The sequence below is a fragment of the Alligator mississippiensis genome, chromosome 1 (assembly GCF_030867095.1).
Source record: "Alligator mississippiensis isolate rAllMis1 chromosome 1, rAllMis1, whole genome shotgun sequence".
NCBI classification, from domain to species: Eukaryota; Metazoa; Chordata; order Crocodylia; family Alligatoridae; genus Alligator; species Alligator mississippiensis.
The window spans coordinates 433,397,963-433,415,867 of record NC_081824.1 but is presented as its reverse complement, the minus strand read 5'-3'; the positions used below and the strand labels follow the sequence as shown (position 1 = coordinate 433,415,867).

Sequence of the window (17,905 nt, the reverse complement as noted above, 5' to 3'; positions counted from 1 at the left end):
TCACTGGGGTTGTAGAGAGGCAGCAGCAAGGTGCCAGACTTCCATGCGTAGACCCTGAGATGGTGCAGAGTCACTTGGAAGAACTGGATGCCTTTAAGTCAGCAGGCCCGGATGAGCTCCATCCGAGGGTGCTGAAGGCACTGGCCGACATCATTGCAGAGCCACTGGTGGGAATATTCGAACGTTCGTGGCTCACGGGCCAAGTCCCGGAGGACTGGAAAAGGGCCAATGTGGTCCCCATTTTCAAGAAGGGGAGGAAGGAGGACCCGGGCAACTATAGGCCAGTCAGTCTCACCTCCATCCTTGGCAAAGTCTTTGAAAAAATTATCAAGGCTCACATTTGTGAGAGCCCGGCAAGACAAATTATGCTGAGGGGAAACCAGCACGGGTTCATGGCAGGCAGATCGTGCCTGACCAATCTAGTCTTTTTATGACCAGGTTACGAAATGCCTGGACACAGGAGGAGGGGTGGATGTCGTATACTTAGACTTCAGGAAGGCCTTCGATATGGTATCCCACCCCATACTGCTGAACAAGTTAAGAGGCTGTGACTTGGATGACTACACAGTCCAGTGGGTGGCGAATTGGCTGGAGGGTCGCACCCAGAGAGTCGTGGTAGATGGGTCGGTTTCGACCTGGAAGGTTGTGGGCAGTGGGGTCCCGCAGGGCTCAGTCCTTGGACCGATACTCTTTAATGTATTCATCAGTGACTTGGACGAGGGAGTGAAATGTACTCTGTCCAAGTTTGCAGATGACACAAAGCTATGGGGAGATGTGGACACGCCGGAGGGCAGGGAACAGCTGCAAGCAGACCTGGACAGGTTGGACAAGTGGGCAGAAAACAACAGAATGCAGTTCAACAAGGAGAAATGCAAAGTGCTGCACCTAGGGAGGAAAAATGTCCAGCACACCTACAGCCTAGGAAATGACCTGCTGGGTGGCACAGAGGTGGAAAGGGACAGTGGACTCCAAGATGAACATGAGTCGGCAGTGTGACGAAGCCATCAAAAAAGCCAATGGCACTTTATCGTGCATCAGCAGATGCATGACGAATAGGTCCAAGGAGGTGATACTTCCCCTCTATCGGGCGCTGGTCAGACAGCAGTTGGAGTACTGCGTGCAGTTCTGGGTGCCACACTTCAAGAAGGATGCAGATAACCTGGAGAGGGTCCAGAGAAGGGCCACTCGTATGGTTAAGGGCTTGCAGACCAAGCCCTACGAGGAGAGACTAGAGAAACTGGACCTTTTCAGCCTCCGCAAGAGAAGGTTGAGAGGCGACCTTGTGGCTGCCTATAAGTTCATCACGGGGGCACAGAAGGGAATTGGTGAGTATTTATTCACCAAGGCGCCCCCAGGGGTTACAAGAAACAATGGCCACAAGCTAGCAGAGAGCAGATTTAGATTGGACATTAGGAAGAACTTCTTCACAGTTCGAGTGGCCAAGGTCTGGAACGGGCTCCCCAGGGAGGTGGTGCTCTCCCCTACCCTGGGGGTCTTCAAGAGGAGGTTAGATGAGTATCTAGCTGGGGTCATCTAGACCCAGCACTCTTTCCTGCTTATGCAGGGGGTTGGACTCGATGATCTATTGAGGTCCCTTCCGACCCTAACATCTATGAATCTATGATGTTCCCATAGAGTATTACATACACCCTGGGAATTTGGTGTGCCTGAAGCATCATTCAACATGTCAGTTAAAACATGGTTTGGTCCCATATGCACTGAAACTATTAAGAACAAAGTATATTAAGGCACAACAATTCCCCCCTTTCATCATTGTTTCCACGTTAAGATGGTATCAGTAGGAGGGTTATCACATAGAAAGACCAATAGCATTGTATGTCTGAGAAAATCTGTTTAAGGGCTAGAGCTTGGGAAAAAAAAGCATGGCATAGGTAATGACTCGTGCTCTAGAAATATCTTAGATTCCAGCACAATGGCAATGGAATGGGCAAGACATTATTTCATTTGACTCAACTTTACGTTTAACATGGGATTAACTATTAACTAAAACTATTAACATGGGATTCTTTTACTGGTAAACAAATATCAGAAATTATAACTAATTTTGCAATCCTCCCAAAAGAATACATAATATGTTCCCATATCCACCTATGTCCCCAAATGCATATCACCTCAATTATTAAGTTTAACAGGAGCAAGAGCAGAGCTGAGGAGATCTGCACTGAAAGAATGTCAAGATGTTGTGTGGACTCTCACTAACACTAGGTAGTTGTACTACATGCTGACTGTCCACCTGTTGAATTTGTGAAGGCCTCTACTGACTGGATGACATTTCACCAATTGGATGTAGTACAGTAACTCTTGAACACCACAAGCAGCCAACTGCAGAATTTCAGGGAATGTTCTTGGTCTCAATGGGCAAAACCCAGAATAGAGAACTGAGTGAAGGAGGGCGTGAGGTTGAACACACAGCTCCTGGCATTTGGTGAGTATATCCAGCAATTTCAGTCAGGTCTGCAGTTATGTATAGATGAACAGGGGTATAGGTTGTTTGTCTGCTACAACCTACACCCCCCTCCCCCCATCAAAGAACTAGTCAATAGCAGCCATTAGCACCTTCCAGCATAACAATACCCTCATCACAGTTCTGCCCATCCTCCCAGTGTTGTTGGTTGAAGCAAACTTCCTATGGCCCAAAGTTGGTCTAATAAAAGATATCACATCTACCCAAAGAAATTTGCCTGCCTATGGCCCAAAGCATACCGAATGGATCCAGACCATGCTGGGACAGGAAATGTAAAACCTGCCAACACATTTCCTACAATAACCACATCACACAACAGAACCATCACCATTCCTGGATCTTATCCTTGCACCTACAGAAATTTAATATATCTCATCCAGTGCACTAAACCCCCTACTGGAAAATATGTAGGAGAAACCAAACAACAACTGCATACCAGAATGAGCACAAACTGAAAATCTATCAAAGACAAAAATATCCAATTACCTGTGTATGCTCACTTCTCACAAAAGAACTACTCTCTCTCCAATCGCTCAGTTACAATCCTCAAAGGGAATTTACAAAACACCTTTTGTAAATGAGCCTATGAACTTCACTTCATAAATCTACTAATACAAAAAATCATGGACTAAATATAGACATTGGATTTATGGCACATTATAACCTGTCTAACATATGGTAACCCCAGGTAACCTGTCTGCATTTTACCAGCTACAATCTATCACAAGCTCAACATTCCCTTTTTCCCCCACCCCACCTATCTGTCTCTATTGTCTCCCATTCCCTCTGACCCTCACTACCTTGCATTTGCATCTTCACAGACCTGCTTTTTGCATTTTGGCTTCTATTCCACCCAGGAGAATACACAAAGCACCACCAGACTCTCCCTATGCCTGGAAAAGGGTGTTTGTGCCTGAAAGTTTGCAAAGAATAATTTTTCCAACTATTGAGTTGGTCTAATAAAAGATATCACATTTACCCAAAGAACCGTGTCTGCCATCCCAGTAGAACTGAATGTCTCCTCTCCCAGACAAAATGAAATAATGATAAATAATAAGTATGTGAGAGGAAGTTGCAGGTCTTTCTGCAGAGGAGAGTAGGCCTTAGGCTGGGATTCCTCTCCTTTTCCTTCCTCTGTTCTCTCTTCTCTGCTTTCAGGGTAAGATACTTCACCTCGAAACAGGTTTGGTTGAGGTTGTGGCCTCATTGGAGTAGATCAGCAGCCAACTCCTCCCAACTCTTGATGTCGGCATCCGTTTTCTTGAGGTGTGCCTTCAATGTGTCCTTGTAGTGTTTCCTCTGGCCACCCCAAGATCTCAGGCCATTACTGGGAAGCACATACAGAGTTCCTAGCCTGGAGAAGAAACAGAAGAATCTGGGGCAGGGCAGCCACATAAAGTTCCTGCTATGGTGAAGAATATGGCTTGTATGGCAGTTTCCCTAGCTCTAAAGAGAGGATCATGATCTCAGTCTTTGTGAAGTATTGTGGAAAACAGGGGGTAAATGGCTCTTTGTAAGAACAATCAGTATTTTACTATAAGATGGGTGGCCAAATCCCATAAATTAGATAGGCTCCTAAACTCCCAATTAAATCAATCAGAGTTTAGATGCCTAAACAGGAGTTAGGTAGCTAAATACCTTTTTAGGTCTGTAACAAGTCTATAACTTAAAGCCCAGAATCTCAGTTCAGCATTTATTTAAAAGGGAGTTGTGTAGATTTCTCCAACAATCTATTTTAGGTACTTATAGGGCACCTCTCCCCTAGGTATCTCAGCTGGGTAGCTCTGCTCATTTGTGGAATACATTCATTTTTAGCAAATTTGTAAAATGTTTCACATTCAACTTACCTATTGATGTAATTCGAACCATTTGCATCTGAGGCATTTAAACTACATTATGCACTCTACAATAAACTGCTAACTCAGACTTTCATTTGCATTTGTTGGGAAAAGAAACATTTTTAGTATGTTTTAACCTCTTGGATGCAACAATTATTCTGTGTCCACTGACTGATTACAAACTTCCAACTTCCAACAGAACTGTTATTTAATAGGATGTTACAAATCTGATTACTGGATGAAAAAGTGTCTCATTTAATTTAAAGCAAAGGTAGCTAAGGTTAGAGTAGCACAGCTTTGGGAGACAAATTCCTGAATTCTCATGTTGGCTGTACCACTAACTCATTGTATGATTTTGAACAAGTCCTTTACCCTGTATTTGTCAAGTTTGCTTCATGGGAGTATTCATGGAAGGATCCAAGATTTTGTAAAGGGGTGTGTAAGAGCACCACCTGGTACTTCAGGGATAGCTATGCCTTCACTCTCAGCTTTCCAGCCCTGGCAGTGGGGCAGGAAGGCCCAATCGTGGGAGCAGCACCAAGGTATTTTTTAAGTCCCCAAAGCAGGTAAGAACATGCCCCTCAGCAGCATGTCCCCTCCCCTCCCATTCTCCCCCTCCCCTGCCCACCACTGTGCTGTCATCAACTGTTTCCAGTTGCCCTGCCAGTGGGAAACTCCAGAGCCACTCCTGCTCTGCTTCAGCTGGGCTACATAAGAAGCTGGGTTCAGTGGCAGACAGGGAGGAAATGGAGAGGGAGGGGAGATGCTGCTGAGCACAGAGGGGAAAGGAAGTGGGGCAGGGATTTGTATCTCATTTGGGGACTTAACAGAAGTCTCTGGCTGCTGCTCCCATGGGGAGATGCAACTGCACCACTGTACCCCCTCTGGATCCCCTGAAAGCACCGTGTGGTTTAACTACAAAACGTGCATAAACTCTTCTGACAATTAATAAATGCCATTACATGTACTAAAAGAAATGCAAAACTCTATAACTCTTGGTTCAGAGATGATACCTTTTATTAGACCAACTAAGACATTGCAAAAACATATCCTTTTCTGCAAGCTTTTGGGTGCACACATGCTTCCTCAGGCTCAGGGAAAATTAAAGATAGTGAAAAGTCCCCATAGGTAGAAAATAAACTTAATTTTTGTGCAGAGGAAGCTGAAGGTGGAAGTCTGTTCCTCTGGGTTTCATAGATTCAGTCATAGATACATAGATGTTAGGGTCAGAAGGGACCTTAGCAGATCATCAAGTCTGACCCCTTACCCTGGGCAGGAAAGAGCACTGGGGTCAGATGACCCCAGCTAGGTGCATGTCTAGCCTCCTCTTAAAGACCCTCAAGGAAGGGGAGAGCACCACCTCCCCTGACAGCCCATTCCAGATTTTGGCAACCCTTACCATAAATAAGTTCTTCCTGATGTCTAACCTAAATCTGCTCCCCGTCAGTTTGTGGCTGTTGTTCCTAGTTACTCCAAGAGGTGCCCTGGTAAACAGAGCATCTCCTATTCCTTGCTGTCCCCCCGATGAATTTGTAGGCGGCCACAAGATCACCTCTCAGCCTTCTCTTGCAGAGGCTGAAGAGATCCAGGGCCCTCAATCTCTCCTCGTAGGACTTTGCCTGCAAGCCCCTAACCATAGGAGTGGCCCGCCTCTGAACCCTCTCGAGGTTGTCCACATCCCCCTTGAAGTGCAGTGTCAAAAACTGGACACAGTACTCCAGCTGCAGCCTGACCGATGCCACATAAAGGAGAAGTATTACCTCCTGGACCTGTTTGTCATACACCTGCTAGTGCATGATAAAGTGTGGTTAGCTTTACTGATCACTTTGTCACATTGACGACTCATGTTCATGCTGGAGTCAACAGTGACTCCAATATCCTTTTCCATCCTGTGCTGTTGAGAAGGTCCTCCCCCAGCTTGTAAGTGTGCTGGTGATTCTTTTTCCCTAGGTGCAGCACCTTGCACTTGTCTTTGTTGAACTGCATTCTATTCTGTTCTGCCCACTTTCCAAACTGTCCAGATCTGTCTGGATTTGTTCCCTACCCTCTGGTGTGTTAACTTTACCCCATAATTTGGTATCATCTGCAGATTTGGACAGAGTGCTTCGCAGATGATACCAAATTATGGGGTAAAGGTAACACACCAGAGAGTCCATGAGAGTGTCTCAGTATTGCAAGTACTAAGCATTACTATTATGCATCTGGGCATGATAGCTAAATTATCTCCAATATCTTACAGAATGTCACATCAATATTGTTTGTCAGATGGTAACTCTATTGTTAGCTCACATCAGTATTGTATACAGACAAAATCAAGAATCATCTTAGATAACAATACCCTGGGAGGGGAGACTTGATTTCTGGCAGGAATGGTAAGATGATAAAGGGGCTCATTTTATCGAATGAAGCCTAAAGGAGTGATGTCCAAAACTTTTTAGAACACTTACTTTTTGTTATCTGCCTCTGGTCTCAGCCCACCTCATAAAACTTAATTTGGACATCACCAAACAAAATATTTTGGTTATTATAGCATTTATTAGAAGTCCCAGAAGAGAAGCTAAGGATAAAACTACCATTAGTCATACTGAGCTTTTTATGAATATTTCCTACCCAATTAAAAAAAAATTCCAAGAGCGAGATCAGCGAGACCCTGATTCTCAGAGGTATTTAGGTACCCCACTCCCATAGGTTTTAGATGAAATTGTGTCACAGACCTTTTAACATTGTGTTGTCTAATCCTTTCCAAAGCAGAAAACCCTAGATACAACCACAGAGACTGAAAAACCTTCTTGCCCCAGAACAAACTTAATACCCATTGTTAGGGAGAAGTAGCCTACACTGCTACTGCATATTATGTTAACACAGCATTTCAGTAGCTAAGTCTCAACTCAGGAGCTTTGAAAAATAAAAATAGGGGACAATAGAACCATTATTATAGGAAAAAATAATTAAGTAATTAACCTTTTTCCACAGGCTGCCTAATCAGAAAGCAACAAAAGGAACAAAAGGTAAAATGAAAGGGTTTTAGAAAAAGATAAGTTAAGAGCAAGTGGCAAACTAGATAAAATTGGGACACAGTGAAGAAATCTTACAAGCTATTCATTTTTAGACCATCTTCAGTACTTAGATATGAGAGAAGTAGAATAGAGGTAACACCTGATTTAGTCTATCATAAGATATAGTGGGAAATTATTAGAACTTCCAGGTTTTGTAGAGTTAAGGAGTCTGATTAGAGAAGCATCAACATAATAGTAACCAGGATTCTTATCCAAAGCCTCTTGCTGCCTGGCCCCATGAACTATGTAATTATGACTAAACGAGTTTGAAAGGGGAAATAAAGGCAGAGAATTTGAACTGGCTAAACTTTGGAAGAAAATCAGTCCCATAAAGTGAAACAGAATACATTTTTTAAAAAGACGATGTGGAGAATTAAATGTATTCAAACGTATAATAACACATGATCAAAAGCAATAAAAAATAATAGTCAATACCCATGAACAGAGAAATGCAAATAAAAGACACATGGAAAGTGCAGAGGAAGAGAATGCAGTGGATCACAGATGGAAAAGGAAAACAGAAGAAAATCTATAGAAGAGATTTAAAAATGGTTTTCTTCCAGGTAGAATGAATAAAAGGTCCTTTATTGGCAGGAGCACTGTACTTTGCTACAAATCTAAGTGTTCAGAGGAAAGATACTGGAAATTAATATAAACATCACAAGTCATAGGGAAGAAATGGTAAGGGAAACTGGGCTTCTGCTAGGTGGACTGTTGAAGAAGGAGAAAATTCCAGATCTGTGTGTTAGGCAAAGTCATTAAGGTGTAGCACGATGTACTTATAGGCCCTAACAAAGATTGTACCCCACTGGCCAAAGCAAAACACAGGGGACCTGCCCTGAATGACTTTGCTTGGTGATGATCAGGTAGTCAAGCCAAGGAACCTTTCTTTCGGATGGGCAAGGCCTTTGCCCAGGCTGGGCTGTGAAGATCCCCCAAAACAGGCTGGCATAGGGGCAGAGTCAGCTGGGGGACCTTTCCCAAGAGCCATACTCTGTGTGCACGTGTTTGTGCACTGTGTGCACATGTGTTTGAGCATGCTCCAGCCTGCCTTAGGACACAACTATGTTACTTTGGCCTCCTGTCAGTGAAAGGTGGTTGCCTCCCGAATGCCTCCAGGCACAGAAGCAAAGAAGTAAATAAAACAAAAGCGAACCACCATAAATGCCTGATCCTTCTTGTTCTGAGGCTTTAAGAGATTTTTACCTGCTTCAGTTAGATTAGTTGATTCTCAGCCTTTTAAAATTCAAGGCACCCTTCCCTACCTTTTTGAATTTGGCACCCTGAATTGAGAACCACTGTTGTGCTGCCTCAGCTTACCTTCATAATTCTCAACCAGTATGTTACTAACATCACTGTAAAAGTGCCCCAAGTGCCTTGTACACAATCAGGGCTGCATCATGAGTGCACGCTTCTGCCTGCATTAAGGTTATCTGATAAACCTAAAGCATACAGGAGCAGTCACTCTTGCTGCAGCTCTTCCCGGTCCAGTCCCCCCATGCTCCACCTGGAAACAGGTGCACAGGGCAGTTCCACCTGGCTGCAGCAGTGGTGTCCACACCTGCACTGCAGCACCTCTGGAAGGCTCTTGCAGCACACTTGTTGAAAACCACTGGGTGAAACACACACTTGACTGGGATGTTTTGGTCAGGGATGAACCTGCCTTGAACAAATAGTTGACCTAGTTGACCTTATGAGTTCCCTTCCATCCCTACTTTTCTGTGTTGACCCTATGATAGGTTTGGTGTGAATTCTTAAGACTTCACTTGTTATCTGGGCAGTTTACCTGAGTCTGGATTTCTACCAGCTACCCCAATAATATCCTAGCTGTGCTGTGAAGCCTAATTCCATGACGGATTCCCAAGAACACTATTTTAAAAAACAGTCTCTTTTTAGTTAGCCAGTTGATGTGACCTGTTGGCAGAGATGGAACAGGACAGCTTCACACTCTGGGCAGCAGCGATGCATGGGGCAATGCCACCTGCCAGATACAGTATCAATTATTTTTGTGCTCCCAAGGCTGCTGCCCAAATCATGCTCTCTCAGTTTTGTTACTGCCTGCTCCCTTAAGAAAAGTAAATCACACCTGAATTCATTATGAAAAGGTGATGAGGGACTCAAATTATTGTCATCTTCTACATACAACTAACACCACAGTTTCAAATGCCCAGGCATGCTTACAAAAGATCATTCTAACAGAGCATGAGTATCATTTTAATACAACATCTGAATTGTCATGGCACCAGATAGCAGCACGAGGAAGGCATACCTCAGACTTTATTGGAAGGTGGAAAGATATGGTGTGGGGAAAAAACTGCAGTCTCACCTTTATTTATTAAGGGAGGTGAAAAAGTCTTGAAAGTTACACAGTTATTTACTTATCTCTACTACCTCTTAGACACTAGAAAGGCACAGATGATAGCTACAGCCTGAGTGAGTTGAATGAATAAAAGAATTAGCTTGTATGCTAAAGAGCAGCTTAGTACATGCAAATTAAAGATGGAGGGGTGATTGAATAGAGTGGAGGCCAGATGACTTCAATCAAACAAGAGTATTGCAAACTGGGACGTGTCATTCCTGTGCACCACACCTCCATTTGATAGGCTGAAGTTTTATAGAAATTAGCTTTGGTCTTAGAGTTCTCAGGAAGTTGCCAATGAAGCACTTACACTATTTCAAGTGTCCCCATCCCAGCAGTCCTGATCTGTTTAAACTCTCTACTTGAATCTAATCACAGAATGATATAGACTTGAAAACAGGAGTTAAAGCAAAAATATCTCATAACCACTTGTTCCTATGGGATAACTTTACTATTATCACTGGTTGTTTCCTGGTCTTGCGCACAATCTTTCAACCTACAGCTATTCTGAACTTTGTTCCCATGCCAGCCACTGTTTTTAGCTCCGTTTAGGAATACTCACTTGCTCATTTGAAAAGCTCCACAGCAGTCCCAGTTACACTTTCAATTTTTAGTTCTTTGTTTTCAGTCTCCACTGTATGTTCCTATCACATACTGTGCTAGTTCTCTAAATCTAAGACCATGGATTAAAGAAAATAGGCTTTGAATGTCATATAGGTGGCATTTATTCATCATCAGTCACTAAAACACCAGGGAGCATAATAAGTGGTTTGCAAATAACAAATAAAACACTGAATGAGGCTATAAAAAGGATCACCAATTATCTGATTCAGGGACTAAATGTTTAAGGCTTATTATAAATCTTAGAATATCATAAGCACGTATGTATCAATATTAATAGTCTGTCAACCAAAAAAAATACAAAAGAATGAATACACCACACGGTGCTGCTTTAAAACAAACAGCACACATTGACATCATGAGAAACATACCATCACATTGTCTAACAGATATGCTACATTCCTCCTTCCCTAAAATATATGCACACATTTTTGGTTGTTCTGATTTTTGTGTACTCCCCAAATTCTGAAATGCCTGTATGCACAAGGCAGGTTTTGGATATAAAAATTTGATCTTTTGTACACTCAAAAGATTAGCCTATGAGTCATCCACTCAGGAATAAAGGTATGCAAATACAAAGGTCGCTTTTGAAGGAGAACATGAAACATATACATACCTTCCACAAACAAAATGTGTGCAAATGTGTTTACAAATGTGTGTGAAATGGATCCCTCCTTGATCACTTAGAACTCTAAATTTTATCATTATGCTGCAGTTTTTACCTATTTGCCCACTTGAAATTTAAGGGTAATTCTTTATTTTAGAGGTCCATGGGGAAAACCCCCCCCATGTAGAATGAATGATGCAGTAACAGAAAAGTCCAAGCTCCTATCAGCATACAAAGCCAAAGTTACCTCTCAAATTTTATATGGCGCTGAAGTATGGGGTTATGCCACTAGTAATTATGTTAGACATACCTCAGAACAAGTTTCTTAAGGCTCTTTTGGCTCTTTCTCCCTCAACTCCTGCATCTTTTCTGAGATTAGAGGAGGGAATGGATTCTATTTTAACTAATATTATTATTAGAATGGCAGGATTTGGGTTTAAAAGCTTGCACCCTTTTACCATCAAGCCTGCTTAAATGATGCTACATAGAAAATATTACTAATCCCCCTCCTCTCCAATCACCCTGGTTAGCTTATCTTTCCCGCACTTCTGCACTTTCTGGGATGGGATACTATCTCAAAGATAATGAAAGATCTTTCTTCCCCCATAGAAAAGGTTCAGGTTTTCCAGAGGATACAAGATATTGCCAGGCAGAATGATTTTGCAGCGGCTAGGGCTACTCGCATTGCCCCTTTATATACGCTTTGGAAATTAGATTGGGTGGGAGAAAGGTATTTACAGTTGAATCTCAATAATAAATGGCAATCCTCTTTGGCTAGACTAGGGACCAAACAAATACCCACAGCTCTTCTGGCTGGACGTAGATTTTCCATTCCAAGGGCTAAAAGATGTTGCCCCATCTGCCTAGGAATTTTGGAAAGTACTATCCACTATGTATTAGAATGTTCCTTATATAATGACATAAGGAGAGCCTATTTATTACTGTACTTGCAGAAATTGATATATTTCTCAAATAGAGAGAAATTAATCTGACTTCTACAGCAAACAGATCTAAATGTAGTAAGTCGTCTCACAATTTTTGCTTACAAGGCTGAGGTGATTAGAGTTAAATATCCTTTATTACTGATATGAATGATACATTTTAACATTAGATATGATTTTATTGTCTCAATTGTGGATCTATGTATAATAATATTATAGATTCATGTCTTGATTTACTTCTATGTTTATATTAATAATGTTTTTATGTTGGTGGGCTCTATTTTAGTATAATATTTGTAGTTTGGTTACCAGTGGCAACACGTAGGGAGTGCACAGGGGTGCACATGCACCCCCCAAGAGCGCTGGTGCACCCCCTGACAGGCTGCACTCCCCACTTAGGCGATGGGCAGGGGGGCAGGCGGGAGCGTTGGTGCCCCCCTTTGACTCTTTTCTTGCTCTCTTTCACTCAAATATCCAGCCTCTCGCTACGGGCCTAATCTGAAGCTCAAAGAAGTCAGTGATGGCCTTTTCTTTGATTTGGATGCACTTTGGGTTAGATTCTTGCCTATTCTTTCTTTGTGTCATCAAACTGCTCTTGCCTTTTTCTCTCTCCCCCAATGAAACTATTATCTTCACCTTAGTCACTTCTTGCTTGGGCCTCTTCCCACAGTGCTGCTGGGGCTCTAGTGCTGCTGCTCTCACCTGGGGGCTTGGCTGTAGCCAAGGGAAGAAGCCACAATGCTGCTGGGGCTCCAGTACTGTAGCTCTTGCCAGCTTGGCTGCCAAGCACCCAGGCAAGAGCAGCAGTGCTAGAGCCCCAGCAGCATCATGGGAAGAAGGCTGGCACTACGGCTTGTTCCCACTTCACTAGTCAAGTACCTGGGATGCTCGGTCTCTACCCTTTGAGTCCCACACCTGCCGGAGTGGGCACTGTGTGCACTGGATTGGGCATGGTGGGGGCAGGGAGGATGACATATGGACCAAATGTAGCCCACAGGGCGAGCCCTGGGCCAGTCACATGGACTGTGGACCAGTCCCATACCTCTTTTACCCTGCCCAAGGGGCCAGTCAAGTTTGACATCCCTGATTTCCAGATTTCAAGAGAGGAGAGACTGTCCTGCCCCCTTAGTATTTAAAGTATCCCTGTAGTACAAGAGCACTTCCCCACTACTTGTAAATTTAATCCTTTTAGTAGTTCACTGGTGCAGTGAAGTGCTGTAAACTACATATTATGATTGGGGAAGTGACTTGCTGAAGGTCGCTCATGTTTTGATAGTCCTGAAGTGATATTGTTGCTTTGATGGTCCAGGAAATATGTGAGAGGAAGAAATTCTTGTGGGTGATATCTTTCATTGGACCACCTGCATGGTTGGGATAGACAGAGAGAGCAGTTGTTCCAATAAAAGATATTCCCCACAAGAATTCTTGCCTCTCTCAAGGACACTCAGCAATTCTAGGGCAGGGCTGAGAACTGATGCCAGAACTCCTGTGTCCTGGCCCCGTGGCTTAATCATTCACTCAGGCCCTTACTCTGGGAACAGCCTCACAATTCTCTCTCCTCCTGCAGAATTGTCCTTAAAACCTACTTATTTTTTTTCATCCTTTTCTCAACAGTCTCTGGGAGAATTATTTCCACCGCCCCTAATAGCAGTCCAACGTTTTGTCTCAGCTATATTTTAAATTCTTTGAGAATGAAATTAACTCTTTCCATTAGCAAAGCACCCCATTCACGTTTACATCACCATTTAAATGCTCAAGACTGTAATCATTATAATTGCTTTGACTTAGACATACTGTATTGCGCTTGCAGGGGGAAGCAGATAGGGCTCTGTGCGTCACACAGGAGAAAGCGACAGACTGTGTTTGCTCTCTAATTAAAACACTTCAATGACTTTAGCTGGAGCAGTGTAAAAGCTGCCTTGAATAATTTAAGGCAGCTCAAATAAGATTTCTGATAGGTCTTGCCAGAATAGAGAATGCCCTGGTAACAATGACAATCAATGGCAGAAGACTCACTCTGACTGAATTTCCACTGAATTTCCTAAAAGTGTAGGGACAAGCCCTCCCACGAACCTTTGTGGTTTGAACTGAAAAGGCAGAAAAACTTCCCAGTTTCACTATTCTTATCACTGAGGGGTGGCCTACACAGTCTCCAATCCACAGCTGGAAGTGTCACAGTGAATCATGCCATACCCACTCATGCCTGCTTTGCATGTGCAAAACCCCAGAAGTAAGGCAACACAGCAGCCTTAGAACAACCCTAAGTGCACATCAAAAAGCTTGCCTCAGACTGAGAGCCCAGCAGCAGCTCTGGGCATTCACTTGGCATTGCTCTAGCATTTCTGACCTCATTTGAGGATTTGGCACCCAGAGCAGGAGTGAATGGGTAGGGAACGCTCCACTGTGGTGAGCTCTACAGGCAGTGCTTCTGTGGGAGGCACCTGGGAGTGGCACAGAAGTCTTGTCCAGAGGAGTTTTGATCATTCAAAACAAACCCCTCCAAATAAGTACAACATGGAGATACACTGGGTTCAATTCACTCCTGGCATGAGTCAGAGGTATAGCAGCCCAGTATTTTTTAGTCCAGTATCTTAGCTGATCTACCTTCTGCCTCATCTTCACACACATGCACCAGGTGGTGTTGCTGTGGATGGGCCTGGTTGGGCAGGCTCACCCAAATATGAACCTGTACAATGCCTGGTGCAAGTATAAATTCCTTGAGAGTTTTTCACTGTGCCAAGGAGAGCATTTAATGTATAAGGCAGGGTCATAATTTACAATATAAACGATTTGCTGTGATGTCAGAGAGCTGATGGCTGCCTATATGCCTTGCCTATGCGCCTTACGTTGGGACACACTTAAATTTCTGCTCCTAGCACAGCTGACATGTACATATTCCCCTCAAGCAGCAACAAGAGGCCTTATCTATTGCACAAAGTCCCCTGTCTGAGACAAAAGAAAGAAATACATAATAAATGCCCAGTAACAGGATTGTTCTCACTAACCTTATTTTCCTATTCATATTTCTGAGTGACTAATACTTGGGAATGGAGAATACAAGAGACTGAATTTATTCATAGTTCAAGCCTTATGAAAGCACCCTCTGAGCCAACTTCCTCTTACACTGCCACCCCATTGAAGCCAACCCTGACCTTTAGGGACCACCCTCTTCAGGAATGGAGGGTTATTCAGCCGGCATCCTGTCTCCGAGCTGGCCACCTCCCCTGAGCAGCAGACACTTTGCTGCAGCGGAACTCTGACCATTTGTTTCTGAGAATTTCTCCTGTTACTAAAGGAGTCAGCTGCAGGAGCCAAAGCAAAGATTCCTAAAGCTGGCCAGGAATGGGGTCCAATCTGCATGTTACAAGACACAGCCTCAAACTGTGAAACTCAAATTATGAATCTGATGAAACATAAGGCAGTGGGAATAGCAAGATGGCACCAGTGGAAACTGCTTCCTTCCTTAGATCACTTGCATATCATTTCACCTCAGCTGAGTATGCAGAGAAAAGAAAGAACTGGCTCCTCCTATTCTTTATTCAAGTCATAGTTTCATAGTTTCATAGTTGGTAGGGTTGGAAGGGACCTGAGCAGATCATCAAGTCCGACCCCCCGCCATGGCAGGAAAAAGTACTGGGGTCAAATGACCCCAGCAAGGTGTTCGTCTAACCTCCTCTTAAAGACCCTCAGGGTAGGAGCCAGCACCACTTAGCTTGGAAGTTGGTTCCAGATCCTAGCCGCCCTGACTGTGAAGTAGCGCCTCCTGATGTCTAGTCTGAATCTACCCTCTGCCAGCTTGTGACTGTTATTTCTAGTCACTCCTGGTAGTGCTCGGGGGAACAGGGACTCCCCTGATGCCTGCTGGTCCCCTCTGACTAGTTTGTAACAGGCCACTAGATCCCCTCTCAGCCTTCGCTTGTGGAGGCTGAACAGGTTCAGGTCCCTTAGCCTCTCCTTGTAGGGTCTGCCCTGCTGCCCCCTGATCATGTGAGTGGCACTCCTCTGGACCCTCTCAATGCTGTCCACATCCCTCCTGAAGTGCGGCACCCAGAACTGGATGCAGTAAGTACTCCAACTGCGGCCTGACCAGTGCCGCATAGAGGGGGAAGATCACTCTTCAAACCCCTTCAAAGTCAGTGGGAGCTGCAGGTGGGGCTGGCACGGCCAGATCTGGGAAACCTTATTTACAACCGGCTCCTATGTCTGCCATGCAATATAATTTGTCACTTTGCCGTGCAAGGAAACCCATAATGAACATCTCCCTCAAAACAACCCTTTCTTGCAGAGATCTATAGAATCATAGAAATGAAGGAACTTCAAGGGGTCATCTCATCCATCCCCCGGCTCTAATCCAGGATCAGATATACTTAGGCCAGCCTTGACAGATGTTTGTCTAATCTGTTCCTAAACCACCACAAAGATAGGGAAAACACAACATGTCCTGGCAACCAGTTCAGGTGCATCCATGTCTGAGGCTCTGACTCCCACTGGGAGTGGTGACCCCACAGCTCTCTCAAAGGAATTGCTATGCAGTTAATGATACAATGCTAGTGTCTCCACTCCCACACACCTCCCATGTACCACATGTAGAAATGGGATTCTGGCAGAGTGTTGGGGTGAGGGAACAAAAGCCAGCAACAAGGAAGAAAGAAAGAAAGAATTTCTTTACACCTAACTAAGCCCATTCATATATTTTGAGTTTCTTAGTCTTAGGATCTTTGATGCAATCTTCCATTATTATAGGGGAAGGAAGGTGAGGTTTTTTGCTGAAACTTTGCATTCTCTACATAAAACTGTTAAATTGTACTGAACTAATTTTTGACACTACATCCCACATTTCTGCCCATTTTGGAGTGTTCCCCCTCTGGCTCTTTCCAGCTTTGTTTTTTCTTTTCAGTATTATTCACTTAATTTAGTCTGGCTACTCCTGTAACAGCAAGTGACTTGCTTTGGGCAAAACAGTTTGTACACTAGATTTATTGTCTTCATGCTTAGATGTCCATCTTGTAATGTCTTCTGTATATGGGCCCATCCAAGCTTCTCACTCTCTTTTCTCCTCTTTACTTTAAGCTTAGTGTTTTGGAGGAAGTTGATCAAACTGAGCATTCTTGTGAATTTGCGCTTGGCTGCCAAGAATGCAAGTGATTCATCCCTCTGTAAGGAGAAGTGCTGGCAATAAAACCCTCCCGTTCCCCTTTTTTACATGCAAAATACGGTTACTGCTCCAAACAAGTAAATCTTTATACTCAGAACAAAGCGCGCTATTAATTGCATGACAACCAGAATTCTTAAAATACTTTCAAGATCTATTCTTAGAACAAGGAAATATTGTCACCAGAGGCTTGTAATTGATTAGATGTAAATTATAACTACTGGCACAACATATCAAAACGGTACCTCTGCTTCAGATCCCTGACATTTTTACCTTGTCAGCAGCAGGACCAAATTCCAGCAGTTTTTCTTTATGTCATGGAGAACTGAAGACTCTTCCAGGAAACAGCAGAATCTTTTTTGGGGGGTGTGGGGGGAGGGGAAGAGAGGGAAACATGTTATTTGCTTTAATTAGGAGAGAGCAACAGCTGAACTATCTGTTTAGTGCAAGAAATTATCCGGAGTGCAGAACTGGTTGTTGATAACCACGGCGTTAGCATGGCAGTACTGGTGCAGGCTTTAGCGCCACCTACCAAACTCCCAAAGGAATTCACTTCTCTGCAAAGGGCATTCCATTCCAGTGCAACACTTAGTAATATGCAAATTGCTCATCTGATCAACTTCCACATATATGTATCAGGAAATCCTAACATCCCACTCCATTGAATGATAGGCTTTCAAATATATCAGTTGGAGATGTTTGTATTTTGTCTTTGATTTAGCAGGGACATTTTCTCTTATTTGACAGATCCCATTAAGCAAGGCAGCATGGTATTGAATGCACATCATTATGGCTGTGACAACAAGGCTTGTTCATGAGTAATCCAAATTTTTGAGGGCTTGATTA

The 17,905-nt window shown here is 43.6% G+C and overlaps 1 protein-coding gene across 1 annotated transcript in view; it reads right to left on the bottom strand.

Moving 5' to 3' along the window:
- Window positions 1-17,456, bottom strand: part of LATS2 (large tumor suppressor kinase 2) — a 96,112-nt gene extending 78,656 nt beyond the window's left edge. The window contains exon 1 of the mRNA XM_014600697.3: window positions 17,333-17,456. The gene's annotated coding sequence lies outside the window, so the exon portion shown is untranslated. The remainder of the gene's footprint in view (window positions 1-17,332) is intronic.
- Between the last annotated feature and the right edge of the window lie 449 nt (window positions 17,457-17,905).